Below are 26,996 nucleotides of genomic sequence, written 5' to 3' on the forward strand. Positions count from 1 at the left end.
ACCCGCGGGCTACTCGGGGTTAGTAGGGAAGGAATTGATGTTAAATACAAGGCGTGGGAAGGGAAGGGGGATTGTGTAGGGGTCTTGGTTGGCTCTGCTGGCCTTTGCTTTTGTCCTCAGCCGCAACTCGGTGTCCAGCTGCTGGGGCGATCTTGCTTTGCTTCCGGTGCAAAACAGAAACGACGGCTTTGTGTGAAGGCGAGTTATACTAAAACTGAAGGAAAACTAACTGGAAGAAAACTAAATAGATATTTTGGAATCTGAGAGGAACTGATAGATCGGAAAGAGAACATCAAGGTCTAGTTGAGATAACGCGTCTCGCATCGGGATTTCTGGTGGTCTTCCTCGGGTCCTGAGGGTATCTTTCAACTTAATTCTGTGAACATGGTGATCTGGACACGCCCATACGAGATGGTCGATGTCCTGATACCCCTGCCCACAGTCGCAAAGGTTCATATCACTCATGTTGATACGGTAAATATGAGCCTTGGACGAGTAATGGTTCGACATAAGGCGGGACATCGTTCTGATAAATCCACGCGTCAAGTCTATTCCCTTGAACCAGGCTTTTCTTTGCACCTTAGGTCGTATGGAATACATCCAACGTCCTTTGGTGTCGTCGTCCCATTGGTTTTGCCAATCCAGAAGCGCACGCTGCCTCGGAAAACCGTGGCATTCTTGTAGGCTAATTGGCCTTTCAAAAATGTCTCCACTCTCAGCACCCTTCTTGGCGAGCAAGTCCGCTTTCTCATTACCCGGAATCGAGCAATGAGCGTGGACCCCTACCACCGTGATGCTGAAGGACTGAGCCGCCAGGTTGTTTAAAGTCTTGCGTATTTCCGTAAAACGCAGACTCCCTGGTCGGCTTTAGAGACCGGATAGCCTCAACAGAGCTAAAGCTATCGGTGAAGATGAAGTAGTGGTCAGGTGGCATGGTCTCGATGATTCTCAGTGCGCAGTAAACCGCGGCTAACTCTGCGACGTAAACCGAACTCGGGTCCTTCAGCTTAAAGAACAGCTGATAAGATTCATGATAAACACCGAAGCCCGTACAGCCGTCGAGCTTGGAGCCATCGGTGAAGAATCTGTTGTTTGGAGGAACATGGTTGTACTTTGATGCGAAGATCGACGGTACAACTCCCCGCAGAAGATGGTTTGGGATACCGCGAGTATCGGCTTTCATGGACGTGTCGAAGCCAATCAGGGTGCTGCTGGTTAACGGAGGCGTGCGCTGTACCGTTGTGCTCGGGCTCCACTCCCACGATGACATAAAGTCATAATATAGAAGCATGCGCCGAGACTCAACGTGAAGGTTCAGCAACGTTTCAAAGTTGTGAATTACCAGTTTATTCCTGTAATCACACCGGATCAGGAACCGGTAAGACAGTTCGTAGTAACGAGTTCGCAGATGCAATACTCCCGCCAAGACCTCGAGGGTCATGTTGTGAGTTGAGTGCATGCATCCCAAGACAATACGAAGACATCGGTACTGTATCCGCTGGAGAACCAACAAGCGTGATTTCGCAGCTGTTTGGAAGCAGAAATTGCCATATTCCAGCACCGAGAGTATCGTTGTCTTGTACAGTCGAAGCAGGTCAGAAGGATGAGCACCCTATCAGCAAGCCTTATGGAGGTTATTGTCCAACTTTTAAATTGAAAAGTTTAAACTTTCTACGAATATTCACCAACGCGAACTTTTAATCCAACGAACGATCTTTTTAAATTAAGAGTATTTTTTCTTTGTGTGTACGGATGTCCGATGTTGGCCTCGGAGCAAGGATCGGAACAGTTACAGGACATCTTCTTTTTTGATGAAAAAATACTAAGCTGGTTTTGCATTTTGCTACCTTTTGTTCTCAAATTCTTTATTTGTTTAAACATAATCTTGATTTCCCGGTTATCAGGGCCGCCGTCCGTCGTGCTGCTGTCCGAGAAGCCCATTCCAGACGATGCTGCCCTTCTCCTCAACCAACGCAAGCTCCACCTTGAACAATTCGCCGTCCTCGTCATCAGCACCTTTTTCGACGGTCTTTTTGGTACTGTACTCGGCGGGTTTGGCCATTTTGGCTAAACTGAAACCCGTTTTGGGTGTTGAATTTTCCCGGATGAGGAACATGTAACTTAACCCAAAATTAAACGGTTTTGCCGCAGCTGGTGCAGTGGTTGTCGTCCTTGCCACTTCCGAATATACATCATCTGGTGGCCGTCTCGTTCAATTTAGCGGCGGATGATTGCTTCCTTGCTGCCACTGTCCTTCTTAGCTTTATACTTCTCGTCACTAGTGTCCTAACGGTCCTAACCGGTGGAACCGCGGCCACCGTGACATCGGTTCCAATCTCCTTCGACGGACTTCCAAACCCGGAAAAGAACATACTCGGATCTGTGCTGTAAACGACGTTTGCTCACAGCGCGGATGTCGTGGTCCTGCTCCTCCTTCAGCTGGATCTACCGCCGGTAGCAAGGACACTCCGGAAAATCCCTTAAACTCTCACAAACCGACTATAATTAACCGGAATCTGCGCTGCCTCGAACTTCAGGCCTTCAAAAAGTTTTCATAACGCGTTTATTAGTAAACAACTTTGAATTTGACATTTCAAAGCGAAGTGATGCCAGTTGTGCGAAAAAGTGCTATGACAGTTCCCCAAGCGTGAATTGTGTGCGCGCACATCGCCAGCACCCACGAACACGGAAGCCGAGCTTCCGTGGCCGTAAGGTTACGGTTTTCGCCTTGTAAGCGGAAGGTGATGGGTTCGATTCCTGTCTGGCTCGGCAAAGTCAGATCCCTTCAAAGAGTAAAATCTGCTCACTGGGATTACTGACCGGTAGGGGATGGGTTTCGACTAGCGGCGTGCTGGATTTCCAATCCAGAGGTCGTGAGTTCGATTCTCGTACCGGGATGATGATGATGAAGAAAAAAAAAAAAAAAAAAAAAACACCGCGGTGCACCCATTTCACTCTTGAACACAAACGGTTTTCCGAAAACGGTGCGGAGAGTGTAACCCCTTGTTTCTTCCAGCTTCCGGGAATTTTCTTCAATTTTAATGCCTACATTTATCTATTCACTAGATGATTTATTTAAATGTTTATATCCTTCCTTATACTATTCCTTTTCTTTCAGCAATGGAACCATCTGGAGCATTTGTCTTTTTAATTATAGTTGTTTGTTTTGCAGCTTCCCGGAATCATCTTTAAAATTACTGCTTATTTGTATTTATCTTTTCACTGTAAGATTTATTTTTATATTCATATCTACCATTTCCCCATACAATATATGATCAAATTGAATGACAAGAAAGAACATGGGGTGTAATCTACTAGGATACTTTCTTCGGATTAGCTGCGCTTGTGTTTGATTAGATTAGAGTATGAATTGTTAACATTCAATACGTTGCCTGTTTATATGTAAGTACTAATAATACATGAACATTTTAAATAATTTAGTTTTTAAGAATTAGTTTAAGAATTACTTTTATTTCCAGGAAATGAAAAATCTTCGCCATAAGTTTGTTTTGTTTTGTTTTTTATTTGGAGGTGGGGAAAAGCCCCTTTGAGTTGTGTCAGAGGACACTCTCTCAGAGAGGCACAAAACCACCTCGTCTTAACGCATCAACAAGTTTACAAACTCCAATGATACAAGACGAGCATACTTAAATCTTATTTGCTTATCAATATATTATTTTGTTTCTTTATTTTTTTCATCATTTCACCTCAGTGAACTAACAACGCACGTAAGATGTATTGAGAACAAAATTATGTTGAAAATTATGTTTTTTTTAAATATTTTTGTTTTATTTCTAAATTTCAGCGCACAAGAATCTACAAAGATCTGCAATTCTATTGTCGCTCTGGCACTAAACCGAATCGAGCGATTTCCACTCTCGCCGCACTTTTTCTCTCCGCCTTTTTCTGTCAAGCTTAATTTGGTATTACTCGATCAGTGTGTAAGCCAACTTTGTTGTGATTCCTCCATATTGTTTTGATTGACGAAAATTTTTGGCGGTGGATGAACCAACTTTTTTTGTTTATTTAATGAAAAACAAAATAAAATATGCACTATTTTTACCTGCAGAAATGGTCAACATAATCATCCAAAATTTCTAACGCCATCACGCAAGCGCTGATGCTATAAAGCTTGACAGAAAAAGGCGGAGAGAAAAAGTGCGGCGAGAGTGGAAATCGCTCGTTTCGATTTGGTGCCAGAGCGACAAAATATTTTTTCAGTGACGTTTATCCTCGCGTTCAACACAACTTGTTACACTCAGAATTAGAATTGATAAGTTTGCAAAGCGTAGTGTCAGATAAGTCGCCGCGAAAATTCGATTTATTTCCGAAACCACAATATATAAAGCACTTTGGAGCAATTCCAGCCCAAAACAGGAATTTTTTAGGTACTTTTTTCTCGACCCTCTCCGATTTCAATGAAACTTTGTAGACATGTTATCCTAGGCCTATATAAGCCATTTTTGTGTATATGGAGCCAGTAACACTCGATAATGATATTTGAGAAGGGCGTAAGTGTTTTAAATATTTTTGTAATTCGGTATTTAAATATTTCTGTATCTCGAAGCCGTTGCATCGTATCGAAAAGTGGTCAAAGTCAAACTTGTAGGAAATTTGACGGGCTTTCCGAAAAAAAATACACTGAAAGAAAAAAACACTCCACTTTTATGAGATTTTTTGATTTTTAAGTTTTAAAGTCAAATTTGAAGGTGAGCCCACGATTTTTTTTCGCTCAAAATTTTTGTGAAAATAGCCTAAAATGTTATAAAAAGACTCACGGAAAATGCAGGATGGAGCAACTCACCTAAAAAAAATACAAAAATCATTTACTGAAACTGTTTTTTTGAAAAGTGCTCTAAACGTCAAAATTTTCAAAAACTGAACACGAGAGTCGATTCTCCAGACAATTTTACATAAAAGTCTCCATATTGACCATTGTCCTAAGTCCAATCCTTGTGAAGTTACAGCGGTTTTAAAAATAAAAATGTTGAAAAAATAGGTTTTTTGATGGTTTTTGGCAATTTCTATAAGACAGACTTGATTTTTCAGTTTCGAAAATATTTTTACCGGAAAGCTCGTCCAATTTCCCATAAGTTTGTCCTTGACCACATTTCAATTGGATGTATGGGCTTACAGATATAAGCTAATTACATTGCTCATAACTGAAAACATAATATTTGTTCAGTGTAGTAAAGTAACCTGGATAATAAATAAGCTTATAAGCAGTGCTCTTCAACGTGCTCCGTTTTGATGGTTCGTAGATGCTGCTACGTTGTTGGGTTTTATGCATCGCTAGCATACAATGACCGGTGTTATGGTTTATCAGAGTCTGATCTGTTTTTGAAATAAGCATTTTTGTTCGCTGCTATGATTAAATTTATTGCGGCTGGAGTGGCTATTTAATGCCAAATAATTAAAAAAACTTTCCGTCAGTAGGGATGAAATTGGGTCAAAATGATTTTTTATGGAATTTGCAATTCCTCAGTCTTTTCAATGAAACTTAATTCTGTTTAAAGCAGGGGTGCTCAAAGTTTTTGGAGGCCGGGCCAAATTTGAAGCTCAAATGAGCTTGCGGGCCAAATTTACAAAAAAAGGTTATTGAAAAAAATAAAATTACATTATTTTAATATAAAAGATTTGTTGCGACCAACATGGTCATTTTGTACCACCCTAACGATGTTCTTCCTCATTTGTGTTTCTATCTTTCGTTACTGCTTTCTACTCTGTACTGTTGCAAATAAACGTTAAGTATCACCGCGACCACCGCCTAGATCGGTCGGTCCTAAAACAAAGACTTTTGTTTTATTTGTTGTGAACCGAAATCTGCTGCTCGAGTTTGCTGGGGCAATCCGCGGGTCGGGGTCCTTCTGCGTCGGCCGCCTGGCCGAACATTGGTGCCGTGACCAGGATTAAAACACAACGTAGCCCACGGATCCGTCGCCAGAAACCTGCCTCCTGGACCGTTTCGTTTGATGACCGCCATCTTCTTCATCAGGATCGATACCAGCCGCCATCGCTTAAGGTTCGGACATCTAGAACTTCCAGCTACAACGACCAGGCCAACCAGCAGTCCTGTAGCATTTGGTGAGGCAAACTTTGGACCATGTTGCGCGCAAGTGGCATTCTTTGTCGCTTCCCAGCTACCGCGGTCCGGCAACCTACACGCAGCCGCGTAGCAGACCATCCGGTAGGGCAGCCCTATCTGCAGCCGGTGGCAGGGTTTGAAAGTTTGTCGAAATCCCAGCGAAGTGTCGACGATGTTCTGGAATACGGACGAGGCTCTCAGGTTCGCGCTACCATCCGAGGAGATGTGCCGAGCATCATTCAACGGTAGCAGTAGAGGACGGTGTTTCCTTTTGAGTGTACTTCCTTTTATCTAAAAACATTCGTTTTTGGTGGGGAGTATGTTGCGACCAACATGGTCATTTTGTACCACCCTAACGATGTTCTTCCTCATTTGTGTTTCTATCTTTCGTTACTGCTTTCTACTCTGTACTGTTGCAAATAAACGTTAAGTATCACCGCGACCACCGCCTAGATCGGTCGGTCCTAAAACAAAGCCTTTTGTTTTATTTGTTGTGAACCGAAATCTGCTGCTCGAGTTTGCTGGGGCAATCCGCGGGTCGGGGTCCTTCTGCGTCGGCCGCCTGGCCGAACAAGATTTTATTTGCTATTTTAACAAAATTTCAATTCAAAATAATAGAAACCACAAGATAACGGTTTTCTATCGGTATCGTTGATTTTATTGTTTCAGGTATTTGAAAAAAAGTTTTTAGCTGAATGTACTTGTGTTTTAAAAAAACACTAAGTTTTGTTTTTATATTTCGAAAATTGCTTTGTAAAATATTTGCATGTTGAACAATTCATCTAAAGGCGTAATTTTATCTATAAATTAAGTGTGGCTAATGAAAAATCGTTGAGAGCCAGAATTTCAACATTTCAATGAAAAAAATGTTAGAAAATGTTTTAAACTTCTGTATAGTTAAACTGCAATCATAATTTTCAAAAAAAATTCGACAAAAAAAACATTTTAGCGAAAAAACATTTATTTATTTCATCGAAAATTCACTAAAATTCATTTTTTTTAATAAACCCAAACATGCTCAAATGATTTTTAATGCAAAGGAATGTATATTTAATAAATTTCAGCTGATTGCACTTAAATATCATTTTTTTAAGTTTTGAAGTTTTTTGAAAATATATTTTTGCTCCTGGTTTTTGAGCTATTTTTTTAATAATGGTGGAGGGGTGGGTTGATCGACGAAAGCTTTGTAAAATATTTGCAACAAACTTGATCCTCTGATTTCCACATTTTGTCTGCCTGAATCAGTTGGTAGTCAATCAGATTCGTTATCTAACTGTAATGAGTTCGAATCCTGAAGGAAGTGCAATGTATGTTTGAGGGTCAGTTCATAAAAGTGTCATTATGACTTGCAAATTAATAAAGAAAACTTACATTTTTGCAACTATTACAGAATTCTACCTAAGTCAAACTTGAACGTTTTTTTAATATTTCTAAAAATGTTTGATGAAAATTTTGACGATATTTACTAGTTTCACTCACATTGAACGTGTGAAATTGTTTTAATTATAAAATATTTTGAACAAATTATTTGTATCCTAAAATGGGGATCAAAATATTGATAAATCATAAGTTTTCTTTATTAACAAAAAATAAAAAAGATTAGCAAATAAAAGTTTAAAATAAACCATAATTTTGAAAAAGTACTTTGGTCACCCCTGGTTTAAATGGTTGTGTAGGAGACTTGATGCCTTGAAGTTTTGCATCATTTCCGGCATTGTTCTGTGCAATGGTTTTTGATCTATTGACCAAAACCCCAAATAGGAGGGCTGGAATCCGGAATATCTCCGGTAAAAGTGGACCATATTTGTCACCCATCTGACAGTTCAAAATATAGACAAATCTGGAACTTTTGCAACTGGAAGCATCCAATTTGGTCAATGCTATCAAAAGTTATGAGATTTTTAAGAAAAAAAATAGGGGTCAAATGACTACCCGAGCGTTTGAGTGTTAAAGGATTTAGGACAAGACGGATAACATATTTCTGTCTTTTTGAAACCCGAGAAAATATCCGGTTACTCGGATTTGTTCAGTTTCTCATTGTTGACGTGTGGTTTAAGGAAAAGTTAGCTGTAGTGTTTTGTAGGTAGTTTTAAGAAAATAGAGGTACAAAAAATTACAGTCGAATAGAACCGGTTTAAAAGTTGCAAATCAAAAGTATGCTACAGGGAGCTGAATTGTGTTGCAAGCCAAGAATTACCCAACATAGTTGTTATTTTTTGTGTACCCAAAAATAACGAATTAAATATTCCACCCCTCCCCCCCCCCCGGCTCATCACCTGGCGCCCCTAGTACAAATATAGGCGCCCTACGAGAAGAAGCGGTGAGAAGAACGGTGTTTCGGCTAAAGTTGATCGCGAAGTGGAGTTAAATTTCTAGCGAGTTATTAAATAATTACTGGTACAAAAAAAAAACGAAATTTTGTGTTTTTATTTAAAGTATTCCAGAAAGAGTGAATTTGTCGAAGAACGTCCAGCTAACCGGTAGACCGAATTTGATAACGACTTCTCCTTTCTGGCTTGAAATGGTCATGTTTCCGGACATTGCGCAGCTCCGCAACCGATAACATCGGAGCAGTCGTCCTAAAAGACGAAATACGGGACCTAGTTCCGCAGATGACTTGGATTTTAAACTCTGCAATTTCGATTCCTTTAAACTTCAAACGCGATTTGTTTATTTTTGTAATGACAGATTGATAATCCCAGTTTCCAACCTATGTTTTATAACCAGTGCTGAAATGTGCTTGTTTAAATATTGCGATGAAATTGTCAAACCTTTGTTTTATAAAATTCATTTATTTAACGATTGTTCAACAAAATCATAATTTTGACATGTTACGTGTGATAGTTGGGAAGTGACCAACCACCGGGGGTTGAGTGTAATTAAATTTAAATCAGCCGTTATATTCTTGGTTGATGGAACTAAAAAGAGATTTACGTGTTTGTCTGTACTATGATTGTCCACGCTCCGTATAAAAGTGTATGAAAAAATGTCCACAAGAAGAAAAGACCGGTTTGAAAATGTCAACAAAAAAAATCCACGAGGATTTTAGATGGAACCTAAAGCTCCAAAATCAATAATCACGGTTGGTATAGACTAGAAATGTTATGTTCAAATCTTCCTTTATGTTTGAAAAAAAAAACAAGGCAAAGGAAACACCCGTACCGAGTTCGATAGCACTTATTTTTTCTGCAAGTGTGGCGCTCCATCTTGATTTTGTTCGCCTCGTGTACAAGCGAGCAAACCATATATTCCCTCTCTTATAGTTGGAGCGAAAAGAAAGTACGACTACGAACAATTCATGTTCGGCTTACAGTCTGAACCTGTGTATCACGGTACGGAAAAAATATTTGCTTCCTCCCGCACTATCTGTGAGCAGACCATGAACGATTGCTCATTGAATAGAGTGCGAGGCTCCTTCTTTCACCTGTTTAGAGAAGAGTTGCTAGCCTTCACTGTTTGTGCGTTTGCTTTGCTACCTTCAGAGAAAAAAAGCAGAACTGCATTAATTACAAATATATATGTATAAATTTCATATAATATGTACATTTATATATACTTTTTACTGTTTCCGGTCGGTTCCGCCTGAATGCGATAATAATAACTAAGAGAGTATACGATAAGTGCGAACCTGAACAAAAATTATCATCAGCTATTTGCCGAAATCTATATTTATGATTCCCTATACACTGTGCATTTACTGAACATTTTGAGGTCATCAAGGTTTCACTTGGTCGATCAAGCGAGACCCCTTAGGGAATATGCACGCCATATAAGTCGGAGCTTTCTGGATTTTTTTTTTCTTAAATTAATTCATCACCACGGCTAGTTTAACACTTACTATGAGATTATCATTTTAATTCACTATTTATTTAATCAATTATGTTCAATTGGGTCCTAAAATGAAGCTTAGATTGCTGATATTATTGTTTACAGCGATAAAGCTTATTTTTCTGAGTGCAATGACCCTTTGTACGACCACAAAGAGTTTAAAATGGATTTTTAATTCAATTTTGCAAAATTAACCTCGCGGTTCTTCTTGACTGAAAGGTCCTACTTGACAGCTCGGACCATATCGAAAAAATGTTGTCTTGTAAATTTTTTTTTGAATAAAAATGAAAAAAGTTATCAGAAATGGGTTTTGATCGTGTTTTTTACCGTTGTAGATAAAAATTGACATAGGGCTTTAGTACCCAATTGAACATTGCACTTTTGATGAAATAATGGAATAAAAAAATTCAAGACAACTACAATAGCTCCATTGATTCTAAATATTGAAGAGGAAAACGTGGTCTCAGTATGTAATAATTTTATTTAAACTACAATTACTTAACAAATTTAATGATACAATTAAAATTTGAAAATATCTTACGCATAGACAACTCCCATGTAGGCAAGAAATGTGGTGGGGGAGGTTAATACGACCGGCCATTCGTCGGCCATTATCATTAGTAAAAGTTTGAATCATAATTGCTAATTTGGATAACCGTTTCACTCAACTCTTACAGTGTGTAAAATAGGCTGCTAAATAACCCTCAATTAATCTACTGCATGTTAGTTTTTGTTCAAGTTCCATAGAAATAATGGGAAAAAAGCAGCATGACTCATTTTTCCACATTGGGAGGTGAGGCAAATCAGTGGAATGGGCAGAAGAAGTAGCTGCGCAAAATGCAAGTCAATGACACCACCAAGAGCCATTTGCTGGCTTTGTTCGTCAGGATTTTTTTTTGTATGGATGTGCTTCAAATAACTTCATTCAATGTGAATGAGTATTAGCTATATCTTTCTGATCGGTACTTACTTGTTATCCCAAAGTGTTTAACAATAGTATCACAAATTAAGACGCGTGATGTTAGAGAGCAACGCTGGATCACAACTGGATCGGCCAAACGCAAGAACACAACTGGTCATCATTTCAGATATCCATAATTTCAAGTGTTTGTATGAAAGTGAAGATCCAATACAAACAAGCGTTTTCATGATGTGAGTGCACGCTGCTCGCTGGTATGAGTTTGGGTGCGGCTTTTATTCAAGGCACCGTCATAATAGAGGTATATTCCAAACCAATGCATTATAGTATATACAACAAAATGTTTCCTACTAGTAAGTATAGAGTAATCTACGTGCGTATGTATTGCGTGTACTTACACGAAAAAAAAGTGAGGTTAAATTTTGTCCGGCCAGCAAAATCAAATGGTGCGCTAGTGTGCGTACGTGAAACGTCATAAAGCTCTATTGCCCAAGTACACGCAGAAAAATGTTTTGTAGAATCAGCCTGTACGACAGGGGTGCTCAAAGTTTTTGGAGGCCGGGCCAAATTTGAAGCTCAAATGAGCTTGCGGGCCAAATTTACAAAAAAAGGTTATTGAAAAAAATAAAATTACATTATTTTAATATAAAAGATTTTATTTGCTATTCTAACAAAATTTCAATTCAAAATAATAGAAACCACAAGATAACGGTTTTCTATCAGTATCGTTGATTTTATTGTTTCAGGTATTTGAAAAAAAGTTTTTAGCTGAATGTACTTGTGTTTTAAAAAAACACTAAGTTTTGTTTTTATATTTCGAAAATTGCTTTGTAAAATATTTGCATGTTGAACAATTCATCTAAAGGCGTAATTTTATCTATAAATTAAGTGTGGCTAATGAAAAATCGTTGAGAGCCAGAATTTCAACATTTCAATGAAAAAAATGTTAGAAAATGTTTTAAACTTCTGTATAGTTAAACTGCAATCATAATTTTCAAAAAAAATTCGACAAAAAAAACATTTTAGCGAAAAAACATTTATTTATTTCATCGAAAATTCACTAAAATTCATTTTTTTAATAAACCCAAACATGCTCAAATGATTTTTAATGCAAAGAAATGCATATTTAATAAATTTCAGCTGATTGCACTTAAATATCATTTTTTTTTAAAGTTTTGAAGTTTTTTGAAAATATATTTTTGCTCCTGGTTTTTGAGCCATTTTTTTTATAATGGTGGAGGGGTGGGTTGATCGACGAAAGCTTTGTAAAATATTTGCAACAAACTTGATCCTCCGATTTCCACATTTTGTCTGCCTGAATCAGTTGGTAGTCAATCAGATTCGTTATCTAACTGTAATGAGTTCGAATCCCGAAGGAAGTGCAATGTATGTTTGAGGGTCAGTTCATAAAAGTGTCATTATGACTTGCAAATTAATAAAGAAAACTTACATTTTTGCAACTATTACAGAATTCTACCTAAGTCAAACTTGAACGTTTTTTTTAATATTTCTAAAAATGTTTGATGAAAATTTTGACGATATTTACTAGTTTCACTCACATTGAAACGTGTGAAATTGTTTTAATTATAAAATATTTTGAACAAATTATTTGTATCCTAAAGTGGGGATCAAAATATTGATAAATCATAAGTTTTCTTTATTAACAAAAAATAAAAAAGATTAGCAAATAAAAGTTTAAAATAAACCTTAATTTTGAAAAAGTACTTTGGTCACCCCTGGTTTAAATGGTTGTGTAGGAGACTTGATGCCTTGAAGTTTTGCATCATTTCCGGCATTGTTCTGTGCAATGGTTTTTGATCTATTGACCAAAACCCCAAATAGGAGGGCTGGAATCCGGAATATCTCCGGTAAAAGTGGACCATATTTGTCACCCATCTGACAGTTCAAAATATAGACAAATCTGGATCTTTTGCAACTGGAAGCATCCAATTTGGTCAATGCTATCAAAAGTTATGAGATTTTTAAGAAAAAAAATAGGGGTCAAATGACTACCCGAGCGTTTGAGTGTTAAAGGATTTAGGACAAGACGGATAACATATTTCTGTCTTTTTGAAACCCGAGAAAATATCCGGTTACTCGGATTTGTTCAGTTTCTCATTGTTGACGTGTGGTTTAAGGAAAAGTTAGCTGTAGTGTTTTGTAGGTAGTTTTAAGAAAATAGAGGTACAAAAAATTACAGTCGAATAGAACCGGTTTAAAAGTTGCAAATCAAAAGTATGCTACAGGGAGCTGAATTGTGTTGCAAGCCAAGAATTACCCAACATAGTTGTTATTTTTTGTGTACCCGAATATAACGAATAAAATATTCCACCTCCCCCCGCTCATCACCTGGCGCCCCTAGTACAAATATAGGCGCCCTACGAGAAGAAGCGCCCTCGACAGGAACATTGGCGCCCTAAACCCGCCAACAGCGACTAACTAATTCAAAATCGTACAGCTCAGCCCTGCACGTATGAGACCAAGAATGCTCGTCCATTCAAGGCGGTCCTGAAAGGTCTCTCCAACGACTTGTCGGTGGATGAGATCAAAAACGAACTTAAGGTGTTGCTTGGCTTTGCCCCATCCCAAGTAATACCAATGTTTGACTTCACAATTTTATCTGATTCATTTCAACAGAAATGAAATCAACAATTTGAAACTTTTGGACAAAGTTCATTTTTCGTTCCATGTACGGGTAAAGTGGCATTTTAAGAAACATGGCGGTAATGGCCAGAATCTGACCCAGTGCCGGCGTTGTCAGGCATTCGGTCACGGTACTGATCATTGCGCTATGGTTCCAAAATGCATGGTTTGCGGGGATTCTTCTCACGACAAGGACAATTGTCCGTGAAAGAAGTCAAAGAAAGAAGTGTGCAAATTGTGGTGGAAATCACAAATCAAATTTCTGGGATTGCCCCATCGGAATAAAGGTTTTGGATTCTCGTGCTAAGCATCAGCCGAAATCCACGAATTTTAAATCCTCTACCAATCTTCCTGAAATTGGGCAAGTACCTCAAATCTCGTTTGAAAATCTTTCTGCTGGCAACGCTTTGGGATCTTCTGATCTCGGCGATGTTACGTTTGAAAAACTGACTTTTTTGCAAAACTCAGTTTGATTCAAACAATTAGTAATGCTACATCCATGATGGAAGCTATCCAGATTGGATTAAAATAACAGCAACATGCACGTTATGAACTCGTAAAAAGTTGAAAAAACAATTTTCCTTCGCTTTTAAAGAGCGAGCATTAAAATTCATAATATTGATGGAATTACCATGATAGATCCATGACTAAACTTCAGGGTAAGAACAACATCATTCGCAAATTTATACAGTGAGGGTAGAGCGTGGATCGAGTTTTCAGCTGATTGAAAACCGAAATGATGCTCTAAACTGGCCAGCTATAACAGGTCTCTTGAACACGATTTCCTTTCCCAACGGATCCAGTGTACTTTTTGAAGATAAAAATAAAAATATTCCAACAAAAACAACAACAACAATCATACGAGATGTCGAACTGTCAAACGTCGTCGGCAAACCAATGTGGTGTAAAGATAGGTGGCGATATTATGATCGTAAACAAAAGTTAATTCGTTAATTTCTGCAGTTAATTAATTAAATGTATTAATTTTTTTACTATTGTCACGCCCCTCGGCGTGGATATTGAATATTTCAACTTAAGTCCCCGCGAGGGTAGAGCCTAAAGGCTAGTATGCTGATCGGAAGGAAAGGGGTCAAGAAACAGCTTTACGAACAGCAGAACAAAGGAGAGAGAGCGATTTCTTGGGGCTTTTCTTCACCCTCTCTGACTTGCTTGCGCTGCCGCTGCTGCCCATTTGATTTTTTTCTTGACCGGTTCCTTCCGAAGTGCGTATACCGCTTAAAAGATGATTTTTGTTAGATTGAGTCCCCTGCGAGGGTAGAGCGTAATTGCTGGAGTTTTGAGCTTGAGTCCCCTGTGAGGGTAGAGCGTGATTGTTGGAGTTTTGAGCTTGAGTCCCCTGTGAGGGTAGAGCGTGATTGTTGGAGTTTTGAGCTTGAGTCCCCTGTTAGGGTAGAGCGTGATTGTTGGAGTTTTTGATCTTGAGTCCCCTGAGAGGGTAGAGCGTGATTGTTGGAGTTTTTGAGCTTGAGTCCCCTGTGAGGGTAGAGCGTGATTGTTGGAGTTTTTGATCTTGAGTTCCCTGAGAGGGTAGAGCGTGATTGTTGGAGTTGTGAGCTTGAGTCCCCTGTGAGGAGAGAGCGTATTTTTTTGAGTTTGTGAGCTTGAGTCCCCTGTAAGGGTAGAACGTGGATGATAAATATTTAAACTTGAGCCCCCTGCGCGGGTAGAGCATGGGAAATGATTTTTTTTAGCTTGAGTCCCCAGTGAGGGTAGAGCGTGGATTTTGAATGTTTCAACTTGAGTCCCCTGCGAGGGTAGAGCCTGAAGGATGATTTTTTTTAGCTTGAGTCCCCTGCGTGGGTAGAGCCTGGAGGATGATTTTTTTTAGCTTGAGTCCCCTGTGAGGGTAGAGCGTAATTGCTGGAGTTTTGAGCATGAGTCCCCTGTGACGGTAGAGCGTGATTATTGGACTTTGTGAGCTTGAGTCCTCTGAGACGGTAAAGCGTGATTGCTAGAGTTTTGAGCTGGATTCCCTCGTGAGGGTAGAGCGTATTTTTTTTTGAGTTTGTGAGCTTGAGTTTCCTGCGAGGGTAGAGCGTCGATGATAAATATTTGAGCTTAAGTTCCCTGCGAGGGTAGAGCATGGAAGATGATTTATTTTAGCTTGAGTCCCCTGTGAGGGTAAAGCGTATTTTTTTGAGTTTGTGGGCTTGAATCCTCTGCGAGGGTAGAGCATGAAAGATGATATATTTTTTTACCTCGAGTCCCATGTGAGGTTAGAGCATGAAGGATAAATCTCTGAGCTTGAGTACCTTATAGGGTAGCGCGTGGATGTTGAGCTTTTGGCTTGAGTTTTTGTGAGTATAAAGCATCGATGTGTGAGTCTTTTAGCGTAAATTCCTTGAGAGGGTAGAATTTTAAATCACCTACATAACTTAAATTAGAGCTCATGATTGGATTTCCGGGAAGATAGTATAACATAAATAATATCGATTTATTAAAGTTTGTAAAAGAATTTTCACATCTTCAATCTTTTAACGTGATAGTTTTAGAAATGATAGACTCATAACCTGCATAACTTAAATTTGAGCTCATGATTGGATTCAAGGAAGGTATAGTAGAAATAAATATTTTCGATTGTTGGAAAAGCTTTTTTCTTCAAATTTTCAATACTATTGAAGTGGTGGTTTAAGAATAGATAGGCTAATAACCTGCACGAATTAAATTGAGTTTATGATTGGATTTCAGAGAAGATTTAGTAAAAGATAAATTTTATCGATTGTTGGAGAAGTTGGCAATAAAAAAAAACTGATTTTTAATATTGTTGGATAAATAAATTAAAATCGATAGGCTCATAACCTTTATGACCAAAATTTGAGCTAATTTTTTTGTCCATTATATTCAAATTAAATAGAAAATCGGGCGAATGTCACGACAATGATTGGAATTTGTGTATTGGTATACACAGAAAAAAAAATGTAAATTTACCCAACACTGAAACCATGTTTTAAACGTAAACATGCTCAATGTAATTTTGAAATTCATTGTAAACAGTTGTATTGCATTTAAAGTGCCTTCATGTAAAATGAGATTCAACTTAATGGTCGAATCTTACGGAAATGGATTTTTTTCCCCGGGAAATCATTAATTTGAAAATTTAAAAAACATGTAATTGTACATTTGATGTAAATTTTTTGAAATGCAAACATAAAAGGCGTTTAAATTTCAGTCTCATTTTTTTGTTTTGAGAATGACAGCTCAAATGGAAGACGGAAACAAATCAGTCGAATGCTGGTAATGTTTGGTGCGCGGTGCAGTAGATGCAAGTGTTTTTGTGTCAAATGTTTGTTTTTATGTTGAAAACAAATCAGATGAGTGTTTCAGTATTTGTAGACTATCCGTGCTGGTATAGTCAAAAACAAAAAGAAACTAAAAAGACCAATAGAGTCAAAACAATGCAGTTTTTCAAGAAGTTTGAATCTATTTTACAGATTCTGCTGTAAACAAAACATGATTGGCCTTCCGGAAGTTGTCAGGTTAAAGGCAACGAATTCTTAAGGGTTGTGGCCTGAAGCGGTTACTTCCGAAGAAGTCAAATAAGCTTGTACTGGTTACGTCTCGGTTTGGAGGAATGCATCCTTTTGTATTGCAGCAGGTTAAACTGGTGAGTAAATTTTCACAAATAATCAAATATTACTTACAAAATCATTATAAAGCTCGATTTCGTCTTCTGCAGTTTCTCCCGCTGGTTTGGCATCCAGCTGGAGCTATCTCATAGGTTCACCTTGATTTCCAGCTGCACTTCCGCTGGGACGACCATGGAGGGGTCATGCTCTTCCTAAACAACACCCAACGCGGCTTGCTCATCGTTCCCAGTACGGATGGAACAAGCAGATTCGTGCGAGGCAACGGTCGTAGGTTTGCAGTCAGCAAAAGTCGCCGCCTCTGGCATGAACGACCGGAACGGCGGAATTCGCCAATGCTACCGCCACAGGGAGGAAATCGGCGGCTGCTGGATCTTCCGGTGGATGCCGAACCCATCATTGGACAGGATCTCGTCATGTGGCTGCCGGTAAGAATTCTCCGTGCGTTAAGGCTAGTACGCTGATCGGAAGGAAAGGGGTCAAGAAACAGCTTTACGAACAGCAGAACAAAGGAGAGGGAGCGATTTCTTGGGGCTTTTCTTCACCCTCTCTGCCTTGCTTTAGCTGCTGCTGCTGCCCATTTGATTTTTTTCTTGACCGGTTCCTTCCGAAGAGCGTATACCGCTTTAGTGATAATCAAACAAAAGAGAAAGTTGGTAATTTTATGACTATTACTTACTTACAAATTTCAAAAATACTCGTCACTAAAATTTTTTTTCTTGTATGTTTATCTAAAATCTGACAGAAATTTGGAAGCGCGCTCGACGGCGTCGACTGTCACTTTGATTTACACGTTAGTTTTGTATACCGAAACTTATGGTACGTTCGTTTGAACAGCCAGTGCGGCACTGAGTGCCGCACTCGTCGGTGCCAGTTTTGGTTCAATCGAACGTCATCTGTCAGTGTGCGTGGAACTCGCATGAAACTGAAAAAATATCGAGTGCGGCACTAGAGTTTCAGTTCCAAGATGGCGGCGAAACTCGTGCGGAACTAGCGCGAGTTTCTTCAAAAAAACACTTTGACAGCTCTGAGTGCGGCACTCAGTGTGGAACTTGCCATCAAAAGAACGTACCATTAGATACATATCAACTCCGACAAACTAAGTAATCTAATAGGGTCCTAAAGCACAACGTAAATTTTAATTTACAACGGTAAACAACACAATTAAAAACGAGATTAAAAACCATTTCTGATCACTTTTTGTTTCATTTTAATGCAAAAAAATGACATGACAACATTTTACATCCTTTGCTGTTGTGCTAAAATTAAGAAAATTAAGCTTTAGCGTTGTGAAAAATATCAACGATATCAACGATTTAACTTAATTTTATGACCAGATTCCGCACTTTTCACATTCTTGACATTTTTTTTAATAAGGTTGTAGAAACAAATTTGAAGTTTTTGTTCCTAACCCTTCCTCCCCCCCCCCCCCCCTTCAAAGTTGGCTCAACAAAACAGGGGGCATTTAGTATGTTTTGTTTTTTTTAATCTTTTGAGTTCTCGATGTTTATTATCACAAACATTTTTTTTTTTCGCTAAAATTTGTGTTTTCGACAAATCTTATTTTTTTTGAAAACGAATGATTACAAAACAACTGAACTAGTGTAAAATGCATTTTAAAACACTTTTTCAATGCAAATGTTGAAACTATGGCTTGTTATTTCAATACTTATATTTTTTTAATTTTTTGCTCGTTCATACGACCTAATAAAAAAATGTCGAAAAACGTTTAAAGGTCCTTTAAAAACTCAAGCTATTCAAAATGATTTTGAATTTAATAATTTGTAAATTGACAGATCGAAAAAAGGCTTTGTTCACAACTGGCACTAAGTACCTTTTGAAAACCAACCCGAGAAATATACGCATTGAGCGAATCCCCTTAGTATCTTATGTTAATGTCCATTGGAGTAAACGAAATACAATTATTTATAGGACTTTATAAAAAGTAGTCCAGTCATCTGGAATTTGGTTCTAAAATTAAGTTTAAATTTGTGATATTATTGATAACAACGATAAAACTTATTTTTCTGAGTACAATGACCCTTTCGATGACATCAAAGGATTTAAAATGAATTTTTAAAACATTTTTTTATACTAGCTTCGTGGCCCTTCTTTACAGAAAAAAGTCCTACTTGTCAGCTCGGTCCATGGGACCGTAGTTGATCCATCGAAAACATGTTGTCTTGTTATTTTTTTTGTATTAAAATGAAACAAAGTGATCAGAAATGAGTTTTATCGTTGTACATAAACATTTACATAGGCTTTACTGCCCATGTTCGCATAAATGTCCCATATGCAAAAACAGCAAGCTGAGAAGAACGCATTTGAAGTTTGTCCCATACATAAGGCTACGTGTTAAGTTTTCGCGAAAAAACTGGATTTCCTTCTGATTTCTAGAACAAAGTACTGGATAGGCTCTTTTGAAAGAGCACACAATTTTGAATCAAACTGCATCAATAACTCGAAATCGATTGACCCTCGGTCCTAACCTGGTCGTAGCACCTAAAAGGACCTAATAAAAATAAGTTATGAACAAAAAAAAAAACTCGAAATCGATGAAAATGCATATGGGACATTTATGCGATCAGGGGCAGTTTAGGACCCTATTGGTTCCAGCGTTTCAGCTACCCTAAATTGGGTAAGTTGAACTCCGACAAAAAAACAACATTCTCTTTTACCGGTCTACTAAAATGCAATTTCATTGACTGCCAAATTGTCAAATTTTGTTTTGTTTTTCGTTTTCACTTTTCAGCCTACTGCGATCGTTCAAGCAGCAGCAGCAGCACAGTTATTGCGTAGGCGTTAAAAAAGTGTCACGAAGTTTTTTGAATAGCACCTTCGCTGCACCAGTTTTTTTAAGATAATGTTTTGCTTGGTAAGTTGCGGTTGGAATTTGCGAAGCTGCATTTTTTTCAATTTGTTTTTCGTTCTAGAAGGAACTAAAACATGACGGGTGACGGGACGACCACGACGGTGGTCCTCATCAGAGAACTTGGTCATCGGGGACGACCTTGTCCGCGCATGCGGGCTAAAGGTTATGATTAGGCTCGCCAGCAGGCGCTGTAGAATCTGGACCAGGTGTCGGTGCCGATTAAGATCAACAAGCTGTTGGGCGAGGAAGGAGACGAGTGTTCATCCGCAGATGGTCGAACTGTTGACGGAAGTTTGCGTGATGGCCTTACGGACAGGGGTTGATGTGCTCAAGAACTACGCCAAGGACGTTAAGGGCAAGTTCCGCCACGCAATTCAAACCTACACCAACAATGCTCCAGTTCGAACAACATGGTCAACTGATGACGGTTGGAACAAATCGTGCGTAAGCATTCCAAAAAAAATATTTTCAATCCAAAATCAAACCAAATCGCTATTTCCAGAATAGGATCGCCTGCCTCGTTGGATTTAGAGTTCGATGTATTTATTAAAATGTTTTCAATTTTTATGCTGTGCTTCAAGCACAAGAGTACAGCATAAAACTGAAAAACCATAAAAATTACATCGGATTCTAGATTCAACGAGGATAATTTTTTTTTACATCGGTAAATTTACGTCGATTTCATCGGAAAATTACATGTTTCCGAAGTCTCTTTTGTTCCGAATGATTAAATTGGATGACATTTAAATTTACAATGAATTCGATGTAAATTCTCATCGTTCATGACGTGCACTTTTGGTACATCATAAATGATGTAAATTTACCCAATTTTTTTTTCTGTGTACTATCGGTTGTTGAACAAGCTGGGTAAGAAATTGTTAAGATTTCCAATCTATTGAAGTGATGATTGCGAAGTCTATACAAGTTAGGGGGACCAAGTCAGCCTTTTGAAAACTAAATAGTCCATAATTTGTGGAAAATTTGTGCAATAAAAATAAAATTTGTGCACTGAACTTTTGAGAAGTTATTAACATGTCAAATTTTTACCTACAAGTTGGGCGGACCAAGTCGTTACTTTCAAAAACCAAAAACGTCAATATTTGTGGAAAATTTATGGAGAATTTGTGACACTATTAACCAAAATTGTGCATTTTCAAAAACCATGAAAAATTCAAATTTTCGATTTTTACCTGCAAGTTGGGTGGAGCATATGACCCCCCTTAAAAACCAAGTATGGCAAATGGTAGAGAAAATTTGTGGTATAGTTTTCAAAGTTTGTTCTAATTTGTGCTTTATGTAATTTTGAGCATGAGCATGAGCATGAGAGATCACCCATGGTTGCCCCTCCGTTGCTGAACAGAACCGTAATATCCTTTCAGCACTACTGATTATAGGCTTCGACGATCTAGTGGTGTTTCCCTTATCAACAGCATGTATGAATGCGCTGAAAAGATAAAACACCATGATTGCTAAAGCTAGATCAGTTGCGAATAGGTAACAGTCATTGGCCACCAACGGCGCCCGCCATGTCAGTTTGTAGACCTCGATTTTAAGGGACGGGAATGTTAGTTAGCGCAGGTTGCTACTAGGGCAGCTGATTTACTCTGTGCTTACACCCCACGAGCGCCAGGAACCTGAAAACTTGTTAGTAGGATAGGATGTTTGGTCAGGATTCATCATAGAAGATGATGATGCGACCCAAAATCATAGTGTTTGTTAAAAGATGTTATATATTATTCTCAAGGCAAACAATCGGATGCTGCGGATGAGACATTTCCCGTTTATCGGTTGTTAAATTTTAAATGAAATGGTCTAGTCTTAGACAGCCGGCTGTGGAAAGATAGAACAAAAATCATTTGTAATTAAAGAATGAAGGATTAAACAATGTAACTTTTAACTTGAGATGATTTTACGAGTTTTAAATGATTGATGTTTAGTGAGGTACTGATTAACGGTGCGAACGACGAGTTTCGATGTGTATCGAGCTGAAATGGTATGATAGAGTGTTGATAGGGTCAAATCAAACTGGCTAGCTGTCATCGGGACAGCCAAAGCCAGCCGCACCTTCACACGCACACACGCACGCCAAAAAAACGAAAAACAAACCGACGGCGGACGCGAAAATTCTACGACCCTACGGAAAGGAATCGCAAATCTGACTGGCTCAACTGTCATCGGGACAGCAAAAGCCAGCCGCACCTTCACACGCACACACGCACGCCAAAAAAACGAAAAACACACCGACGGCGGACGCGAAAATTCTACGACCCTACGGAAAGGAATCGCAAATCTGACTGGCTCAACTGTCATCGGGACAGCAAAAGCCAGCCGCACCTTCACACGCACACACGCACGCCAAAAAAACGAAAAACACACCGACGGCGGACGCGAAAATTCTACGACCCTACGGAAAGGAATCGCAAATCTGACTGGCATCGAGACAGCCAAAGCCAGCCGCACCTTCACACGCACACACGCACGCCAAAAAACGAAAAACACACCGACGGCGGACGCGAAAATTCTACGACCCTACGGAAAGGAATCGCAAATCTGACTGGCTCAACTGTCATCGGGACAGCAAAAGCCAGCCGCACCTTCACACGCACACACGCACGCCAAAAAAACGAAAAACACACCGACGGCGGACGCGAAAATTCTACGACCCTACGGAAAGGAATCGCAAATCTGACTGGCTCAACTGTCATCGGGACAGCCAAAGCCAGCCGCACCTTCACACGCACACACGCACGCCAAAAAAACGAAAAACAAACCGACGGCGGACGCGAAAATTCTACGACCCTACGGAAAGGAATCGCAAATCTGACTCCTAATTTGTGCTTTATGTAATTTTCAAAATAAAGTTTATGTTTTTCAAATAACACATGTCACGCCATTCACTATGCAACATATGCAGCAAGTCGCGCGACACAGAGCTCTGTTTCCCGAAGGGTGGGTTGTAGCACGCGGGTTGCATAACTCCCGGCAGATTACGCAGATGTCACCACGAATCGTTTAGGTGTACGGTAAAGGAAACCAACATTTTGTGATTATTACTACCTTTTCCATAGAAAAATCAATCGAATAACCAAAAAGAAGTATAACTGTAAAAATTATATGAAAAGTGAGAAAGTTGTTTTGTTTTCTGTGTGAGCTTTGGTTTACTTGATTATTTCAACGAAGTTGACTTCATAGCTGTCGGCCAACATTGCTAGTACCAACCACTAGTGTCTTCCTTTTATCTACAAGGACTTCGCCGCCCTGGGCTCCTAAGAGTATGAAAGTATGGCACGGAGCGACGGCGCCGAATACCCATATTTACACAAAGAATTTTAGAGCGCCCGCCGCGGGATTCGAACCGGCGAATCAATGTATTTCAATGTTTACAATTTCACACAAATGTAATGATCAGTTTTTGTATGCAAATAATCATATCATAGATAGGAATTGATTAAAACGTTAAACGTTAATTTTGTATATACTAGTTTAGCCATTTATTGAATAAACTGCTCTTGAGATATATCAGATTTAAAATCATTTCAAACATAATAATTATTTTCCAGCAGGTTTGCAATCAAATCTATAGACCACTGTTATGATATGTAAACCAAAACAAGCATGACAATGTTCATTGTTATAAATTTACCAAATAGACTTAGCCGAATGGATACGCTGCCCGCTTTGTAAACGGATGATCATGGGTTCGACTCCCATCTGCTCCAACCTTCCATCGGATGGGAAAATAAAACGTCGGTCCCGGCCTCAGTTGTTGTTAGGCCGTTAAGTCATTCCAAGTGTAAGAGTCGTCTCCGCACTATAAGTACACACAACACACCAAACCAAACCTACTCCGGTGGCATCGTTCGCGGCGGTTGGACTCGCAATCCAAAGGTCGTCAGTTCGAACCCTGGAGTGGACGGTTCCTTAGAGTAGAAAGAGGTTCTGGTGCTCTCCCCATTCAAGCCTTCGGACTCCTAGGTTCGAGCAGAAACCTGCAATAGAGACCACAAAAGACCTGGGGGTCGTGAATGTGGATGGTTTGATTTTGGATTACCAAATATTAATGATAAATACACTTTGTAAGACTCTAACAATCTATCGGAATACCTGTAAAAAAACATTTGAAGTGCATTTCTGCAAATTATTAACAGTTTAAAATCACCTAAAACTCGTTTTGTTCCAAAGCAAATATGATTATGGTTATTGGAGATCATAATGGCTGCAATATCCCATAGAAACTGAAAAGAATTTTCATCACAAAATGTAAACTTGTGTATAAAATTAGAAATGAAATAATATATTTGTCGTGCAAAATTCAAAATGGGATTATGAGCCATAAAAAATAAGCAAGTGTACCAAAATTAGACCACAGGCCACAGTGCCACAATGCCAAAGTCCAAATTGGGCTATTTTAAAGATCCGCTTTAGAAAATCTAAGTAACTTTATCAAAGCTTGCACATATTTGTAAAAGCTTGCACAAATAATCTGGAAAAAGTATTCTTGAAGAACATGAGGTTTACTGAGTAGGGAGACTGGTTTCATTCAAAAGGACGCAATATTACTGAATGCACAAATTGTTTTAAGTAAAAAAATAATAATATCTGAGCTTGCACATATTTGTACAAGCTTGCACAAAAAACCTGGGTGAAGTATTCTTTGAAGAACATGAAGTTTACTAAGTAGGGAGACTGGTTTCATTCAAAAGGACGTAAAAAAATAATAATATCTGAGCTTGCACATATTTGTACAAGCTTGCACAAATAATCTGGGTAAAGTATTCTTGAAGAATATCCAGAGTTTTTTTTGAAAAGGACCAATAAACCATTGTCTTTCATATGTTTATAGGACCTAATCAAAAAAAACTCGAGATATGAAGTTTACTAAGTAGGGAGACTGGTTTCATTCAAAAGGACGCAATATTACTGAATGCACAAATTGTGTTAAGTATAAAAATGAATATCTGAGCTGGCACATATTTGTACAAGCTTGCACAAATAATCTGGGTAAAGTATTCTTGAAGAACATGAAGTTTACTAAGTAGGGAGACTGGTTTCATTCAAAAGGACGCAATATTACTGAATGCACAAATTGTTTTAAGTACAAAAATGAATATCTGAGCTGGCACATATTTGTACAAGCTTGCACAAATAATCTGGGTAAAGTATTCTTGAAGAACATGAAGTTTACAAAGTAGGGAGACTGGTTTCATTCAAAAGAACGCAATATTACTGAATGCACAAATTGTTTTAAGTAAAAAAATAATAATATCTGAGCTTGCACATATTTGTACAAGCTTGCACAAAAAACCTGGGTGAAGTATTCTTTGAAGAACATGAAGTTTACTAAGTAGGGAGACTGGTTTCATTCAAAAGGACGCAATATTACTGAATGCACAATTTGTGTTAAGTACAAAAATGAATATCTGAGCTGGCACATATTTGTACAAGCTTGCACAAATAATCTGGGTAAAGTATTCTTGAAGAACATGAAGTTTACTAAGTAGGGAGACTGGTTTCATTCAAAAGGACGCAATATTACTGAATGCACAAATTGTTTTAAGTACAAAAATGAATATCTGAGCTGGCACATATTTGTACAAGCTTGCACAAATAATCTGGGTAAAGTATTCTTGAAGAACATGAAGTTTACTAAGTAGGGAGACTGGTTTTATTCAAAAGGACGCAATATTACTGAATGCACAAATTGTTTTAAGTACAAAAATGAATATCTGAGTTGGTACATATTTGTACAAGCTTGCACAAATAATCTGGGTAAAGTATTCTTGAAGAACATGAAGTTTACTATGTAGGGAGACTGGTTGCATTCAAAAGGACGCAATATGAAAAATATCTGAGCTGGCATACATACATCTTTTTTGTATCGAGAAATTAAAAGTGAGAGTGTGTGCGTGCAACATGGAGTTAAACTTTTCGAAGTGCCATGGAAAACTTCACAGCAACTTCACAGAAAGTTTAACTCCATGTTGCAGATTTGACAGCTCGATGGATCATGGCCGAACCCCCCCCCCCCCAAACCCTGAAGTGTCCATTTGGTTTATGTATGGTCCCATAGCCCCAAAATTTTTTAATTTTTTTCTAGCATAGCATAGCATAACGGGTCTGCACCCCACTGTATGGGGTGCCACAGTGGTCAATCCAATATTCTTAGACTTTTGAAAGTAAACGGAAATTGGTGGGAGGTTTAGATAGTAGAGTAGCGGGAATTTCATCGGGCAAATGAAATATGGTATAATTAGCAGAGTATTTTGTGAATTGAATGTTTGTTAGTGTAAGTGTTAGTCTGTAGTGCATTATATAGTTTGTATAGTATTATTATAAAAAAGTTGTAATGATATATAATGGGTTGATCTACCCAATTTTCGCAAAACGTCAATCGAAAGCAGTTCAGGTCCTAGTGATCCCCACAACTTTTTTAATTATTTTCTTTGAAGAAAATAAAATTTTCATTGTTTTTTCAGTCTGCGATCAGCAGAGCAGCGATTCAGACGTGCGTCCCTCACACACCAAAAAAGTGCTAAAAAGTGCAAAAAATGCCTCACGGCAAGAAAAAGAGGCGGTCCTCACCAGCAGGATCGGCAGATTTGAAGAAGCTAAAGAATGCCGAAGCGCTACCTGCAAAGCCAGGCAGTTTGAGCAAAGACGCTCAAAATTCGTCTGGAAACCAGTTCGCTACCCTCCCTGTGGACGTGAGCGAGAAGGAAGAATTTGAACGACGGGAAAAGTTGCCACCCATTTTTGTGAAAACATCGTCATCGGATTCGGTGCGAAAGTGGCTGACCGGGTTTATCAAATCTGGTGCTTTACGAGCTTCCATTCGCTTGTGTGCTGATGGACTCAAAATTCTGCTACCTACCAGAAAGGATTACAACTACGTTCGGGATTTCCTGAACAACACCAAGATTGAATACTACAGCCATGACGATCCAGGTAAACGCCCCATGAAACAGGTCCTCCGAGGTCTGTACGACATGGATGTGAGTGTGCTGAAAGAAGAGCTCAAAACTCTTAAGTTGAACGTGATCGAAG

General features: G+C 38.7%; 1 protein-coding gene and 1 long non-coding RNA gene across 2 annotated transcripts in view; both read right to left on the bottom strand.

Moving 5' to 3' along the window:
- LOC120431856 (thymosin beta) overlaps positions 1-11,043 on the bottom strand; it is a 35,813-nt gene extending 24,770 nt beyond the window's left edge. Inside the window, exon 1 of the mRNA XM_052706815.1 lies at positions 10,884-11,043. The gene's annotated coding sequence lies outside the window, so the exon portion shown is untranslated. The remainder of the gene's footprint in view (positions 1-10,883) is intronic.
- Positions 11,044-16,853: 5,810 nt separating this feature from the next.
- Positions 16,854-18,158, bottom strand: LOC120430673 (uncharacterized). Its single transcript, XR_005607699.2, has 3 exons — positions 17,760-18,158; positions 17,138-17,502; positions 16,854-17,074 (listed from the first exon to the last, which is right to left on the bottom strand). It is a non-coding gene; the product is annotated as an uncharacterized LOC120430673 (long non-coding RNA).
- Between the last annotated feature and the right edge of the window lie 8,838 nt (positions 18,159-26,996).

The sequence above is a fragment of the Culex pipiens genome, chromosome 1 (genome assembly GCF_016801865.2).
Source record: "Culex pipiens pallens isolate TS chromosome 1, TS_CPP_V2, whole genome shotgun sequence".
NCBI classification, from domain to species: Eukaryota; Metazoa; Arthropoda; class Insecta; order Diptera; family Culicidae; genus Culex; species Culex pipiens.